We start from the raw sequence: 13,676 nt of genomic DNA on the forward strand, positions 1-13,676 counted from the left end.
GATGCCATTGTACAGATAAGGAAACAGGTTCTAGAATTTTAAGGCACTTGTTAAAAGTCACATAGTTAGTGATTGGGGGCACCACGATTCAAACTCAAATTTGGCTGATTCCAAAGCACATGTCTTGATGGAGAGGAATCTCTGGAGATACAGGTTAAACTGGAAGATTTAGTTAGGCCCAATTCTTCCGGCTTGCTCTGGTGATAAGAATTGGTCTATCCTAGCTTAAATCAGGCCACCAGGAGATGGTAGAGCTTGATTATTACAAGCAAAAGAGACCCAGGATGGTAATTTGATGGGAAGATTGGATGGAGAGAAAATTTGAAACTAGGCTGAGAAGGATGTATTTACATGTTTAAGTGTGGAAAACCACACAGAGACATTGATGAACAAAATATAACAATATTCAGAGATAGAGTGCTTACCTCTGGAAAGAGCTGGTTGTTTCAATCCCTCTGATTACTAAAAACATTTCCTACAAATGTGTCTGATATAGAACTGTCTCCTTTCTTTTATACCACTTAGTGAGATAATTAAAAAAGAGCTTGTTTGAAAATGGGAACAGGAAAAAAAAATTAATTCACATGTTTCCTCTTTTGAAGACTTTTGATAAAAAAAAATATATATATATATATACTTCTTGAATTGAAGCAGCATAATACTGTCACCTTCTAACACTCCACTCCTTGAACATAGCTATATTTACCCAGTGATTGTATGTAATTTCCCCATTTATGATTCTATTATTTTTCTGGCATTTACTAAACATAATCACACGAGCTATTGTCCTCTAACTTATAGACAGTACTCACTTTAAGGGAATAGAATTTCAAATAATACATCAATGAAGTATGTATATTAGCAGGTATTTTTCAGTTAAAAAGAGCCTTCGCACAACCAAATATAAAGAACCAGATTCTCTAGAGCAAATATTCTTAATCTGAATTCATAGATGGTTTTTAGGGCACCTATGAGCCCCCTGAAAATGTATGAAAAAATTAAGTGTAAAAGATATAATATTTTACAGGCAGTAGAGTCTTTAAATCTCAGGTGTAAAAAGTGGAACATAATTTTTCTGCAATAAAATTAATTTAGCTTATAAGCCACCATTTCTGCTCAAAAGCAGGAAAATTAATTTAGTTTAGTCCTATCCAGTAATTTAAGCTGAGTCTATTCCGATTTAAAACTTATCCAGTGCTGCTTTCCCTCCCTTCCTCTTTCTCCCTCATCTCTGGGATAGCATGTTGGTTCAGGAGAGATTTAGCAAGCTTCACAATATTAGGGATATGTGTGTCTGGGTGGTGATCAGGATAGATTATCCAATAAGCAAGGGAACCACAGTGCTCACTTTGTTTACCAGGTCATCTACAGTGAACGTTGTTTACCAGATAATCTACAGTGAACAAGTCCACATTTTTCACCACATCAAAGACTCTGTTTCTACGTATGGCTGGCATGTGTCCTTCTCCCAACCCTACAGCACTTTCTCACAGAATCAAAGGCCCTTTTCAAATTTATAATCCCTGACAGGGATGGATGACCCAGTATGCAAGGTAAGCACGAGTTTACTTGTTTATTGGATAACCCCACCCTGGTGGTGATGATCTCTCTGCTGTCATTTTCTGAATAGGTGACTTGGCTTCTGTTCTCCAGGTGTGAGCGAGCACCACAGTGTTGCTCCAGAGCATAGCCACTGGCTATTCTAAGGTCATTGCTTGGGCTCCCATGATGCTGCTTGGTATGGACTCCATGCCTCCATATCTCCATGTACCAGTAAGGACAAGGCATACCCTTTCTTTTGTATTTTATCTGGTTGTCCTCCCAAGTGGCCTCTTTCCTCTCCTGCCTGCTTTCTGCAGACTATTTCCAGGCCTCCCACAGCCTCTAGGAATCTTGTGGCCCCTTTCACACCACTTATACTCCACGGGAACTCTCTGGAGTCTAGGCAGGCAGCAATCCTCAACCCTTTAGGATCTAAATAAGGCATAGTACCATTTTTATTGCCTCTTTACATCCTTGAGTTCTGGGCTGTTCTATGAAGACTGAGATTGTCCAAATACTCCAATGGGAAAACTGGATACAAAATTCTTTGCTTTTGGCTTCTCTTACATAAAGTAGAACTCTATACCCCCCAGACTCTTTCCGGAGTTTGATGCAATGCACATACTTCCCCACATTGCTCTTCTCTTTCTTCCTTCTAAGAGCTGTGTCTTTTATTTCCTATTTAGAGCTCATTTGTATCTCATCTACCGCAGGCGTGGGTGGGGAGGAGAGCTAGTTTCCTAGATTCACATATGTCAAACTCCCCAATTTTTTGGCCTATATCTACTGAGTATTTTGAGCCTTTTGTTCAAGAATCTGGAGTCTTTGTTTCATTCATCCAAATGAGGATGGTTAGGGGAAGACAAAGGCAACATGAAGTCTGAAGTCCCAACTATCAAAAAAAAAAAAATACATCACATATTGTCCCTCAATAATAAATAAATGTGTGCATATACTCTTTTTTTTTTTTTCATGAAAAGAGTTCTCTTCAAATTCTCCAATGGGCTATGACCACAAAAATGTTAAGATTCATCGCCCTGTTACACGTGGAGTGTAAGCCAATTTACAAATGTATGATTTACTTACAATTTTAGAAATAATAACTATTACGTAAAGCGAGAGAGAATATTTATCTTCAATAAATGTAAAAATACATTACACCCATTTTCTGCATTTAGAAAGTCTCTTACTTAATCTGCCATGAAAAAAGAAGCTAAAATAAACTGTCTGTGAAATACTTGATGTCTTTCTCATGCTCATCCAGTCCCATGTCGAGAGGTCGTAAAATCATACTGCTACCTCTGCTGGAACAAACCATCAGTAGAAGGCATTTTATCTCTCTAAATATTCCAACATGCATACACATTCATATGCACAGAGATGGCTGCTCTTTATGTTTCTCCTTTCCACCTCCTTCTGCCTTTTGTGCCACTGTTCATGGAACCCTGAGGGGTAGGAGATAATAGCAGTCAGGAATGCCCAGTGTTCCTCCATATGCTTTTGGAATGTCACCCTTTCCCTCCTACCTCACCCACCACTGCTATCCACCTGATTATTATAGTGCTGCTCTGGGAATGTATCTTGACCATTATCTCAGCCATGGTTGTCTTGCCTGGGGTTCGGTAGCTGGGCCAATCATAGTACTTCCCTGGGAATTTTGGGCTGGCCCATAAGTTACAAAGTTCAAGAGTTGTTAGTAACCATGCATCTTAATGCACACCACAGAAGGAGGAAAAGTCAGTGTATGGGAAAAGATAGAGAGGTAGACAGAGACAGAGGTAGAGGGAGAGAGAATGGAACAGAATGGAAGAGATGATGTAGATGGGGGGGGGAGGGAGATAAAGTCCTAATGGCATTTCCCTGTTCCGAGTTGTTGCTAACGTCCACTTGCATTCCTGTTCTTGGCTTCCAAAAGACAGCCAACTACCTTTACTATAATTTCCTCCTTTTAATTAAATTGAGTCATGTTTCTAATAACATCCTCAATTAATTTAAGTACACACACACATTACAAACAAACATATACAAGCGATGCTCTTAATATATGGATATCAAAGCTTAATTCTTCCAAAGTTAAATGCTTGTAAATTGGGGTAAAAACAGTGAATTGCTTTAAAAAACTTATCATTAAAAAAAAAAAAAAGGACAACTCTGGTTAAAAAAATAAGAAGAACCTAGGTCATACTTGGTGCCATAAAGTGATTTTGATAAGAGAAGGACCACAGTTGTGTAGTCTCCCTTGGGCCATACCCATCACACCTCGCATGTGAAATAAACATCTCCAGGCACAATGCATGTATGGAAAAAGTGAGAACTGCTTCATGAAAAGGAGGGTGTTAGGTCAGCCCTACAAATATTGTTTGATTTTATTGTTTTAGACAGCAAGGTAACTACTCGGAATCACCTTTAACCCTTGGACCTACAAAGATATTTCAAAAGGAAAAGAAAAAAAAGTTTTGTTTTTCATTGGCAAATGGAGTTATGTTTTGGGGGCACAAGTGACCAAAAAAGTTTAAGGTTTTTCAAAAGAGGATGTTGAATGCGTTTAATAAACTGTGGAAGCATCTGACTCTTCCAGGCTTATTCAAGGAAAATGCCACCAAGTAACTAAAAAATGGTAAATAGGCTGATTGGTGGATTCTTTAAAAATGTCATGTGGTAGGTACATGCATCTGATAGAGTCTTGATTTAGTCTCTCTGTGTCTGTCTGTCTTTCTCTCTAACCCTGTAAGGGAACTTGGTCAGTGTGCTCTATGTCTGGATTTTAATTAGAGCAGGGGTTTCGGGTATCTCATTTTAAGGGTTCATTTCCATAGCAGCAGGAACTGCATCTATTTTACAACTCTGCCTTTTAAGAGGAATGGTTTAGTACTTCTGGCACTGTGACAGTCTTCATAAACACACATACACAGCTCCATTTAAAGTTAGAGGACAGATATGTTAATGAAATTTTCAATTTCATGGCAAAGCTGTGGCACCGTGATGTTCTGTGCTCTTTAAATCTTGAGAAAAGGGTGAAACCATTGCCCAGTGAGAAAACTGTATCAGCTTTCCAGCAGATCTTTATGAATAGGATGCATCTATTGCTTGGAAATGCGTGCGTTCAGTATGGCCCCATGGAGGAGAAATCTGTGTGGGGGGCTCCTCAAGGATGATTCCCATGTGGACAAAGCCTGCATGAGCAGCTTGTCCTTCATCCTCCCACTTCCCTTCATCCAGTTCACCTGATGGTGGCTGAGAAGCAGAAATAGCTTGGAGAGGAGGCAAGAGAAGGGCTTTAGGGGCTAAGGGAAAGAGAGAATGGCCAAAGTGCAGTTTCTGGCCCACAATATTTATCAATTCATTCTATATTTATTGGACTACAGCATATTAAATTGTTCCAACTCTGGCAACAGCGGGGACAAAAACAAAGTTCCTGCCCTGCCCTTATCAATAGAGCTTACAGCCTAGTGGCAGAGATATGTTTGTGGAATGCGTGAATGACTGGATGCAGGCAGTGACAGCAGGGGTGACAGCTGGGTGCAGCCACAGCTTCCTACTTTATGAAACTGTACCTACTGCCTTAAAAAAAAAAAAAAAAAAAAAACCTCATTAATTTTACCATCCTGACTTTGGGATTCCAAGCTCTTTGCACAGTACATGCAACACACGTGTACGAGCATTCACACTGTATTTTATTTAAAATGTGAATTTAAAGTGCTCCTAGGGAGAGAAAAGCCCGAGAATGCCTTTGACAGGCTGATGCTGGGCGCAGGTACCTTTGAGCAGCCGGGTCAAAACCTCTCCAAGAGAACCGCCAGGTGGCACCTGTAAGGCGCAGATGGGAGAGTAATTTGCCCCACACCCCACAAACCCGGAATGGCTAGTCTGCCTGCCCTCCCCTGTGGGCTTGTTGCGAGGAAGTGGGGGAGTTTTAGCCTCGGTTCCTACTGCGTGATTACATACCCCATCCTCCTGACACCCCAAACACGCCGAGTGTCTATCTGTCCCTACGCACTGGGCTGCTATAGGCGTGTCACACGCTTGTTGGGAGCAGCTCGGCTTCAGCCACCCGCCGCGACGTGGGAGCTGCTGGTGGGTGGCCGTGTGCTGTGCTAAGCTGGAAACTAAGCCAGTGCCCAGGTCTCCCCGGGCAGACCTGCATCAGGCCAAGAAAGAGTGGCGGGAGAGAAGGGTCCCAGAGCGGCTGCAGGCAGAAACCCAGACAGACGCGAACACCGCCTTCCTTCCCACGCCTTGGGCTGCGGACAGCGCTGCCAGTGGCCCGGGTGTCTGGGGTTCTTCCTCCTGCCAGTTCCTTCCTTGTGGTTTCTTCGGCCCCGGCCGCAGCGTGGCGGCCTCGGGTCACCCCTCACCACCGCTTGGCAGCTGCGCCTCCTGCAGCCCGGGCTGGGCGGACGTCCAGGCGCTCAGGAGGGCCCAGCAGAGGGTTGAGGTGTGGGGAGTCAGCACCCTCAGCAAGTGTGTTTTGGCCCTTTTGGACTGGGCGGTCAGGACACGAACTCCACTCCACTAGGAGCTGGAAGCGAGCTGCGCGAGTCGCACGGCTGTCGCTGCCGCCTCTACCGCTATTCAGCCGCTGGTGACATTGGGAGGAGACCGCTTGGAGCGAGCAAAGGAAGAGGAAGAGGAGCAGGAAGGGGTGGGAGTGCAGAAAGTAGCAATTGTGTCAGGGGGCGTGTGAGCAGCCAGAGAGACAGCCGCGCTGGTGACAACTTCTCTGGGGCGCGCGCGGCGGGGCGGGCGAGCGGGGAGCGCGGCCGGAGCCCCAGCCCGGGGAGCTGCGGGAGCCTCCGGGAGCCGCGGCCCGCGCCCTGCGCCGCCGCCTCGCCTGCTCGTTTCCTCAGGTTCTCAGCCCCGGGTGCTGAGGCTCCGGTCTATAAATAGCAGGCTACAGCTCCTTGTCGGCGCACACACGCTCACACTCGAACCGAGGAAAGTCAGGCTAAAAGTGTCTGCTGCTGCTGCCGCCCCCCACTCCGCCTCCGGGAGAGGTAACTAACGGCCTGGGATCCAAGGGCTCGGTGGGGATTTTTGCGGGGGACCTTGGGGGAAAGGTGAGAGATGGTGGGCGATTTGAGAGGCGTTGGAGCGTGTCTGAGAGCTCGGGGGCATGTCCTGGCGGGGGGAGCCTGTCTATTTTGCATCAAGTTTCTCAGTCTCACAGTCTCGATCGCCTCTACAGCCCTGTCATCTAAGGGGTAGGGGTGTGCTATCGCTCCTTGGTTGCTGGGGTACCCCTGTCGCAGCACTGTACCCCTTTGCCGAGCCCGCGCGCGCGTGTTCACATCGACAGTCACACACTCTCCGGCCCCCGCTCCCGGGTAACTCTGAGCTCTGGTGCCGCTGACCTTCCAAGGCTGCGCCCACCTGCGCGGTCCCTTGGAGAGGATGTGTTGGACCCGGGTTCTCCCGCACTCCTATCCCGGTAGCAAAGCTGCGGCCCCAGCCCGCTTCAGGAGAAGTCGTCCTTTATGCTTGGGGTGGGTGGTGGGTGGTGGTGGTGGTGGCTGATGCTGGGATCTCAGTTGCCCCATTTCCTGTTTTTTCCTACACAGCCCGTCTCAGGACCATTACCCCGACCCTCCCACCCATGGCAACTCATCCCAGCCATCAGGCATTCGTCCTACCCCAGAGAGGTTTCATTAGGGTATTAGGAAGCGATGGCTTTGGCATGAGGGCGCGAGGGTGAGGTAATTGGTTGGAGTCTGAAAACTGCGCTGCGGGCTCTGCAAGCTCCTGTAACCCCTGTGGCAGGGCCCGGAGCGGGAAGATGTCTGGGAGCCAGGGGCTGGTTGCTGAAAGGACTTCCAGGCTTGCAGCTGCTGTTAAGATGAGGATGTCTGAGAAACAGATAACTGTTTTTGTCCCTTCCTACGCCTCTGAAATCTCCTCCCTTTTGGGTGATGGTTTCTGCCCCTGAGTTCGAAGTAAGAGGGCTGGTACAGAGGGGCCCAGCTGCTTCTGTTTGGGTACAAGAGGTCTCCTAAGGGTGAGGATGCGCATATTGATTGCTGTTACTGCCGCACGAAACTTGCTGGAAAAAACCCAGTCGGGTTTTCTATTACTCTTATTTTAATGATGCGGATTGGCTCCTTTGCCTGTTTTTTTTTTTTTTTCTTCTTCCACACCAGGTTTCCTTCCTGTTTCTGAGATGCGTTATTTGAGGTCATTACATTTTATGATTCCAGGTGTTAAATTTTGCGTTATCTCCTTCCTCTCGGTATGGCAGAACTTGTTTAGAAAGGCTTGACACTCGGAAGCAAGCCAAAGACTAGAAGACGGAAGTGTATTCATCTTCTCCCCACTCAAGATGGGCACTAGATAACCCTCTTGTAGGTGTACAAGTACATTTCAAAGATCTTGCTTGTAACAGGAATTTTCTTAATGGGTTCTGGACCAGAAATGGGAGGGATCTGACTTAGTGATCAGCATACAAGGTGCAAGCAATAACCAGCAGGGCAGCTGGCTGGTAGTGTGGAAGAAGTTGAGAAGGAAAAGACTGAGCAGGTGGGTGTCATCAGCTCATTTAGCATACGGAGAATGCATTATCTCATGTTCTTTTGCAATATACTCCAGCAAAGCGTTGGTATGAATGCAGGGTAAATACTCGATGGCTTTGTGATAAGTATGTGGCATAAAAATTGAACCTATTGGATTTGTAGTAACGTAAAATGCCACTGCAATGAAATGCCTTTTCAGAGTATTTCTCTAAAATGTGATTTACAAGATTGCCCTTGAAAGGTTATGAAATGTGCTTGTAAAGATAGGCTAGATGCTTACTTCCTTAGGAAACATGCCTGCTGATTGAAATGCCGCTCTTATTTTAGAAGAGTATTCTCTTTAATTAGGGAAACTGATATTTATTTGAGATAAACTAAAGACCAGTTAGGGTGTGCATATGTTTAATTGCATTTTGCCTTTGATTCTTCGATAAAGTGTAAAAACAACCAGATAGACCAAGTTTGGTCTTGTCCCCCTAGCTGTTTAAAAACACACAAAGTTGTAGGCAGAAAACACTTTTGAAATGTTGGGTTGGAGCTTCACTTTGGGGATGAGGATTGACTGCACGGCTTCATTTTTCAAAAGATTTTTGTAAAATACTAAAGGGCTTTCATTATAGCACAGACTAACACATCAGTTAGAATTGATTATAAAATAGCGCCCTTATATTTTAGTTGTATGAAATGGGAAATCATTAAGCATAGGGAAAGGGCAGAGATTCATTCTAAATTGTGCAAACTGAAAGTAATTCATTTCTTTTCTGAGACCTTGGAATATCTCCCAGTTCCAGTAATGTAAATCCTCACTTGGGTGGCAGAGTTAACTTTCACTACCTGGAGGCAAAACCCAAGAGGGTGATTCTCCGAAAGGCAGAGGAAAAAAAAACTGCAAGCTGATCTCATATCTCTTAGCAACCAAATGGATGTCAGTTTCCAGGTAAGTATCCAACATCTGAGAATACCAAATTTAAAAAAATATATTATGGAATCATAATTAGAGTGTAAAACACTGACTGAATGTCTATTACATTTTCTTATTTCACAGTACCTAATCCCCAGCCAGTACTAATAATAGGTATACAAATATCGTAGTTTTGGTAATCTGTATGAAATAAATTCTTGTCTTTCACAACCATGGGAATTTTGATAGAAATGCCTTGTTTAAATAAGTCCAAGTTAAATGCTAACGTTCAGTTGAAAGCTGTATCCGTCTCTTCTGTATTCTGTACCTCACTTTTTCAACATGCCCTCTCTCTTTCTAAAGCCCCAGGAAATCTGTTCCACAGGCCATTGTGTTACTACTATATTTTATGTTGCATCAGAAATCCTTGATTATAGGGCTCCTTAGGACACACTTTAAATCATGTAGTACTTTTTATATTCAGGCTTAAGAAATGAGGTTCTTAAACATATAATTTCAGTTTGAACAATTATTCTTAGGGAGAGCCAAATGATGATGCTGTGATTGCATTTTTGTATGCAAGGTGCACACGGCCTTGGTGTCCCAAAACTTTAAATGCAGGCTATATCTAGAAAACTCATGGAGAAGTGTGAGAAATTAAGGAAGCATACAGAGTTGCAGGCACAATTGTCACTTGAATTAAAGCTTGTTAGTTCATTTTCTTGATCAATGTTCACTCCTGTGTAGATTAATAGAAGCATTTTAAAAATGTTTATGAAATTTTATGCACTATAACCATATTGTTTATATATCTGCAGCAGCAGCAGAACTCATCTTATGACAAAGTTTTAACCACTATCTAATTTATTTCCTGGAAATATCTTGTTAAACAGATGGTTTACCACAAGGCTAACAGAATACCTAAGGGCTGTAACTTTAGATTTTTTTTCCCAATCAATTGACTTTGTGATTTTACCTAATATTCAAGTAACATGATAGGCATAATCCCGACATGGTGTGAAGAGCTGGGTTTCAAAACAGTATGTGTTCTTAAATTATGTTTTCCAAACCCAGCTTATTGACTTGCAACGTTTTGGGTAAGTCCTGTCTTCTGCATTAGGCAGCAGCTGTACCATCTAGGTGTCCTGATTGCGTGGTGGAGGCCTCAAAATAGCCTGCTGCAGGAGTAAATGAAACAGACTTGCCAGTAATTTGGTTAAGCTGATTAAAGGAAATTTTCCTTCTGGAGCTTGAAAAGTTTTCCAGGTCACATGGCTTTGATCAAAGATTCTTTAGGGATTATCTAAATTAATGATTCTCAAGGGGATGGAGGCAAGGCCTCCATTAAAAAGAGAGGTTCTATCTGTCTGTCTACCTATCTATCTATCCATCCATCCTTCCAATCTTCTATACATCTATTTATCTGGTTATGAAAATGAAGCAATGCAGCAGGTGTAATATTGAAATTATTCAATGCTGTTCTCTATTTTCCACATTTACAAGCATAGGAAAGTTTGCAGATTACAGGCTGGCTTAATTCTCATGCTTATTTTGAATGGTTGGATGAATGACAATAATTAAAATTATCTTCAAAGATTAAAATGAAAATATGATTCTTTAAAAATTCTTTACATGAGTTATTTTTTAGTATTTATAAATTTTAAAAAAATTTTGAAGGAGAATCTGAGATTTTAATGTTTTTCCAAAGGGAGCATAGTTTTAACAGTTAAACAATGATCTAAAGAGAATCCTCATAATATTTTCACTATGAAAAAAATTAGTTGAAAGCAATGAGTCTTCCCATTTGTACTTTAGCTCTTAAAATAAGTAGTTACTTAAAAGAAGTAGTTACAGGGCATTAAACTACTTTAGAATACTGTGAAGCAGAGAAAGTGTACTTCCTAGCCACAGAACAGTCATCGACAGCAACCTTTTCTTTAATCCAGTCTTTCATATGATCCTCATTTCGTTTTCATGTGACTTTGCTTTTTCCAGCCAGAAGATCAGAGATGAGCTCCAGTGTTTAGCACAACCAAAAGACAATAAAATTATTTAATGCTGGGAAAATAAAGTACGACTAAAACTAGTGACATCTTAAACCGAAATTATAACCTGGGTGGAGATTATAGCTATGTCTTCCAGAAAGCTTAAAGTATCCTTGTTACTATTGTTGTTAGCTGACCTTGAGTATGCCCTGGCTCATGGGAGCACCATGCACAGTGAAACGAGACGCTGCCTGGTCCTGCACTCCATGACTGGTTGCAGATTGGACTGTTGTGATCCATAGGAATGTCATTGGCTGATTTTTAGGAGTAGATATCCAGGTCTTTCTTCCTAGTCTGTCTTAATCAGGAAGCTCCACTGAAACGTGTTCAGTGTCACAGCAACACACAAGCCAACAGACTGGTAGTGGCTGTGCATAAGCTGCATTGGCTGGGAATTGAACACAGGTCTCCTCCATAAAACCCAGTGCTGTCGAGTCGATTCCGACTCATAGCGACCCTATAGGACAGAGTAGAACCGCCCCATAGAGTTTCCAAGGAGCGCCTGGTGGATTTGAACTGCCGACCTCTTGGTTAGCAGCTGTAGCACTTAACCACTACGCCACCAGGATTTGGAGACAAGAATTCTATCACTGAACCACCACTGCCCTCAACAGTATCATTAAAACCCAAACCAGTTGCTGTCGAGTCGATCCTGGCTCATAGTGACCCTATAGGACAGGGTAGAACTGCCCCATAGGGTTTCCAAGGTGGAAATTTTTCCAGGAGCAGACTGGTCCCTCAGACTGACTGGCGAGTTCAAACTGCTGACCTTTCAGTTAACAGCCATAGCTCTTAACCACTGCGCCACCAGGGCTCCAGAAGTATTATTAGTGGCTATTAAATATCCTATGAATTCTTTACGAACATTTTCATAGGCCAGACTTGGTAGGTGATCACACACATTCCACTTATGTCATCAGCATCCGTCACGTTCATAATACAATATAAGGCATACTTGCTGTACGATATTTTAAAAAATCACCCTTTTTTGGTTTACAATATTTTTAAAAAATCACCCTTTTTTGGGAAAAAAAAAATTTATGCCTTCATGAACAAAATCTGCATTTTTTTTAATTTGCTAACCTAATCAGATCTAAACTAATTTATATTACATAATTATTATATTATATGCAACTTCACTTATTCCCAATAAACTTCTTTTCTTGAAGAAATTATGAATAAATATGCTACAGACCTGTCTTTTGGGGGTAAATCTGCTTTACAACACAGCATTTTCACTTTCCTGACGGCCTCCATTGCGCATTTGGTGTTCAAGAGACGTTCAGCACTAGGTGGCAGTGTGCAATGCTCAGTAGTCTCGGGTCATTTTAATTGCATTATATTCATTATTAAAGCTTTTCTTTTAAACAGAATTTATTTATATCAAGAGTGAGTTAATGAAATTAAAGTCAACGGTCAGCTAAATCCTAGTAATGTATTTAGGAGATCTATTGTTTGTAAAACATTACAGATCTGATTTGTAATATTTAACACACTGCTTTTATGTGGGGTCTGCTTCTGTGAGGAATTAATTGAATTAAATGTGCCTGAATTCTGCTTATGACTGAGTTAGAAGAAGGGTAAGGGAAAATTAAGTGAATATAGTAGAGAAATATATGTCGTTAGTTGTTAGGTGCCGTCGAGTCGGTTCCGACTCATAGCAACCCTATGCACAACAGAACAAAACACTGCCCTGCCCTGTGCCATCCTCATAATCATTGTTATGGCCTTTTAATAAGACACTGTATTAGCCATTTGCGCTTTTATCCTTATCCTTTCACAAAACAGGCTTAGCTAATTCTTTTTTCTAGGAGTTGAAGACTATTCATTTTCGTCTATCTCGTTGGCATTGGGACAATGCAAGAAAAAAAAAAAAAGCGCAGTTTACCTCACTAATGCTTCAGCGTATTTCCAAATGCTCTCTCTAGTATGGGGGCCTGGCTACACAATGAGCAAATTGGATCAGCCCTGCAATGTATTGGGTATTACGACAGCTGAAAGTTATCTAAACCATTTTTTAATTTTTTTGGTTAAACTGGATTTAGACATCCATGTTTCTGTTTTAACGATTAAATTATGAGTCATATAAAAGCCAATGAAGGAGCCCTGGTGGCGCTGTGGTTAAGCTCTCAGCTGCTAACCAGAAGGTCAGCACCCCAAACCCACCAGGTTCTCCAGAGAAAGATGTGGCAGTCTGCTTCTGCGAAGATTACAGCCTTGGAAATTCTGTGGGGCAGTTCTACTCTGTCCTATAGGGTCACTATGAGTCAGAATCAGCTGGACAGCAATGGGTTTTTGGACAAAAGCCAATCACTTTATTCCCTCACCTATGCATCAGAAAAAGAGTCCTGAGTGGCACAAACGGTTAAGTAATCGACTAGTAGCCAAAAGGTTGGTGGGTCCTACCCACCCAAAAGTGCCTCAGAAGACAGGCCTGGCGATCTGCTTCTGAAAACCCTATAAGCCAGTAATCAGTAACCCATGTTGTTGAGTTGATTCTGACTCATAGAGACCCTATGAGACAAAGTAGAACTGCCCCATAGGGTTTCCAAGGCTGTAATCTTTATTGAAGCAGGCTGCCATATCTTTCTCCCACAGAGCAGCTGGTGGGTTCGAACTGCCAACCTTTCAGTTAGCACCTGAGTGCCTAACTCTTGTGTCACCAGGGTTTTCATTAAAGGACAC

At 42.7% G+C, this 13,676-nt stretch overlaps 1 protein-coding gene across 11 annotated transcripts in view; it reads left to right on the forward strand.

Moving 5' to 3' along the window:
- Nucleotides 1-5,571: 5,571 nt before the first annotated feature.
- INPP4B (inositol polyphosphate-4-phosphatase type II B) overlaps nucleotides 5,572-13,676 on the forward strand; it is a 976,853-nt gene continuing 968,748 nt past the window's right edge. For 5 of the 11 annotated variants that reach the window (XM_049905340.1, XM_049905339.1, XM_049905341.1 and 2 more), the window contains exon 1: nucleotides 5,573-6,536. The gene's annotated coding sequence lies outside the window, so the exon portion shown is untranslated. Of the gene's footprint in view, nucleotides 6,537-7,126; nucleotides 7,473-13,676 lie in introns of those variants that run through there. The other 6 variants (XM_049905358.1, XM_049905352.1, XM_049905355.1 and 3 more) reach the window with 4 other exon arrangements.

Source organism: Elephas maximus, chromosome 13, assembly GCF_024166365.1.
Source record: "Elephas maximus indicus isolate mEleMax1 chromosome 13, mEleMax1 primary haplotype, whole genome shotgun sequence".
NCBI classification, from domain to species: Eukaryota; Metazoa; Chordata; class Mammalia; order Proboscidea; family Elephantidae; genus Elephas; species Elephas maximus.